Genomic DNA, 3,680 nt, shown 5'->3' on the forward strand with positions numbered 1-3,680 from the left:
AACATTTTAATATAACAGTTTAGTTTTTTAGTTACACCAAGGTGGGATGCTGCTAACAATTACAACTCATAGACAAGATGAACTAACCCTGCTGACATAAACGTTACCTCTGATGCCTGCGTGGTATTCTTAAAATGCTGACAGCAGAGAAAAGCAATGCTCTCTACCATGTAATTAACCTTCTTTGCTAAAACGGACCGTAGAAGCTCAAAGAGATAGTCACAGTAAAATTTAATTACCTCATCAATCTCAGGCTTCCAAACACGCAGAAACATAACTCACTGGCCAAAAAATTAGAAATCTTTTGCAGTTGGCGTCAACAGATAATTAAGGTCGTGGAGTTATGCATCCAGACTGTTTCATTTCAACAACTCAAGTGACTGGAGGTGCTGTCATCGTATGGGATATCTTCTATTGGTACGGACTGAGTTCACTCACACCAATAGAAGATCGTGTTACTTTCATTAGTCCACTTGATATCGATGGTTCTGCTTTTGATGATCCTACTCAGGTTGCTTACGAACTCAATAAGTATTTTGCTTCTTCATTCACACATAAAGAATTCTTTAGAAAAGTAGATGCATGAAGTTTATCAAACTCTAACAGGGAGCTAAATGATATTGTATAATAACTGAGAGGAAAATGTAAGAAATATAGTTGAAGTTAAACATAAAAAAGGCACCAGATGAGACCTATCCCGTTGTATTAATGGACGCAGCTAAGGAGGTTAGAAAACCGTTAGCCGTAATTATGAGAGCATTTTTGGGTTCAGGGAAGACCCCGCGGACTGGAGTTGTACGAATGTATCCCCAATTCCCAATGGGATATCATATGGTAGCATAAGAAATTACAGACGTGTTAGCTTCGGTTTCAGGAAAATAAGGAGTCACTGGTTAAAGAAGTACCACCGGACCATCTAGACAGGAATGCAGTTATACTTGTCACATCATGGCTTTGTAAAGGGCAGATCTTGTCTGACCAATTTGATTGGATACTATGATGCAGTCACAAAGGAAATGGATGTAAAAATCTTCAGAAATCTTTTGATAAGAGACTACAAATAAGAGACCACATAAGAGACTACAAATTGGAACAGCGTGGCATTAAGGGAAAGTTGTTGCTGTGGATAAAGGGATAGTTGACTGAGAGAAGACAGAGTGGTTATCAATGGATGCTGCTCTTCGTGGGCTAATATTATTAGTGGAGTCCCACCATGTTCAGTGTTGGGCGTATTGTTGTTTTCTATATTTATTAATGATATTGATGAACGCATATCAGTCTTAATGTCGAAGTTTTCAGATGATACGAGAGTTGGCAGAGTACGTTAATGACAGTATGCTACTGCAAGAGGATCTAGAAAAAAATAGGTAAATGGGGTGAGAAATGGCAATTGAAATTTGACATTGACAAATACAAAGTACTACAAATGGATAACAGTATCCCCACAGTAACATACCAACTGTGTAGTAATACACTCAGGGTAGTGAAAAATTAAAAAAATTGAAGGTAATTGTGCAGTCAGATATGAAGTTCTCTGAGCAGTGCAGACAGGCTTCCAAGAGAGCTCATGGGGTTTTGTCAATGATATACAGGAATTTTGCTAGCAGGGATTAGGCGGTGATTGTCCCGTTGTACAAGGCAATAGTCAGGCCACATCTTGAGTGCAGGTCTGGACGCCTCATTTTAGGAAGGATAGAGAGCTGCTGAAACGGGTACAGAGAAGGGCAAAGGAGGTTGGTGAGGGGAAGAAAAGGGTGCACTTACCAAGAAATGCTTCAGTTCTGCAAATTGCAGAACTGAAGCATTGCCAAACTATCGGATGTAATGGGTCTGCGCAGGTAGCACGGTATGTAATCGTCACCGTCCTCGCCACACCGGGTGGAAAAGGTCCGGATTCAAATCCCGTCGATGACGCGAGGAACATTAATGTGATTTTTTCACTCCGTGGCTGAGTTAGTCAGTCTCAGGCGTAGATAGCAAAGATTTTTACCCCAGAACTCAGGGTTTTTCGTCCAGTAAAGCAGGCAACTCGACCAGAGAACACACGCAATTTACAGACGCAATACACACAATCTCTCCATGATGTCCATCATAACCTCAGAAGGCATCAATCGTCATGGGTAGATGAAATTATTTTCGGGTGATCCTAACAAATAGTTTATTACAGGTAATGGATAGGTGAAATGGGACTTGTTTCATTTTTGGCCGATGCTGTATAAACTTGCTTTCTGGCATAATTTGCAATTACTAATGCTATTACTAATAATGGTCTCGACAATGGCTTCCGTATACACACTTCTCAAATTCCAGTCACTATCTGGCAGGGTAGAGGCTGTTAATTGTCTGACGGCACCAGGGGTTTCCTTCCTCATCTCCGCTGCAGGGTAGAGTGTTGTGTGTTAGTTGTCTAACGGCACCGGGGGTTTCCCCCATCTCCGCTCAGCAGGGTAGAGGGTACGAGATTTTACACTGGTTGATTCGGACGCCTACTAGACAGTTACCAATAGGTACGGTGGACTATTTAATGGCCGATCGGCGAACATCGTTTTAGAGCTGTACCGTCGAAAATTGAGAATATTGGATCTCTCCATGATGTCCATCATAACCTCAGAAGGCATCAATCATAATGCATGATTATAGAGATGGAATGGGGTTGCCGGAGCTTTGCCCTGGAGACTAAACATAGGTTTTCACTACTTGAAACTTCCAATAAGCAAAACAGTGGTTTCATAAGCACCGGTTGTGATGTGGACACCACACTTTGACCCCGCCTTACGTTGGTTCACACTGGTCATCTCCAGTATACTAGGTGCAGTATTTCAGGACTTGCACATGGAAGTTATACCCAAGGCTACTAACAGTCCCTCAATTTATTTATTTATCTCTTCCTTGTCTCATCTGATCTCTTCCATCATGGAGCATGATAGGCATCTTTTGAGGTTATGATGGCATCATGGCGAGGTCTAGTATTCTCACATTTCGAGGTGCAGCTCTAAAACGGTGTTATTTAAAATTATTTTACCATTATATTTCCGTAAAGTAATCTCTGGTCTCCTGTATAGGTTTAAGGCTTACTCACTGCTACCCCTGCAGAAATGTCTACACTGTATAATAGCCAAATACTTATTATAATTATGTCTGATAATTTTTTTTATTATATTTCGTAAATTAGTAACTCTCTAACATTGTCACAGCGGTTACGCAGACTAGAACCTGGAGCACTTCTGAAAATTAAACACAGCTGGATGCTTTTTAGTGGGTGTAGTCATTTAAAGGTGGAGACAACAAAACGCGTCGTTTATAAAAATATATATTTTTTTTATTTTTGTCTTGATCGACAGAACTGAAAGTGTTTCTAAAACGTTACAGTACTAGTTTTAAAGTACCAAAGTTTGGGTGGCACACAATTGTACTAATTTTTTTTTTTAATTTTTATTTTTTTTCCAAAATACCAAAAGTTACGAAAATATGCAGTTTTGCCTTTTAATCTTTACAGAATACTGAAGGCTAAAGAACGCAATAACTATCACGAAAAGTTTATTCACACGCAATGTGACCATTGTATTCGTTTCAAAGGAGACGATACAGAGCTAGCGTTGGAACGAAGGTCATTTGGCACGTGTGTTGTCGCCGACAAGCGCTCCGTATTCAAGGATGTCACACCAGTTTGGAGAGTGAAA

Source organism: Mastigoproctus giganteus, chromosome 8, assembly GCF_048544385.1.
Source record: "Mastigoproctus giganteus isolate SK-2022 chromosome 8, ASM4854438v1, whole genome shotgun sequence".
NCBI classification, from domain to species: domain Eukaryota; kingdom Metazoa; phylum Arthropoda; class Arachnida; order Uropygi; family Thelyphonidae; genus Mastigoproctus; species Mastigoproctus giganteus.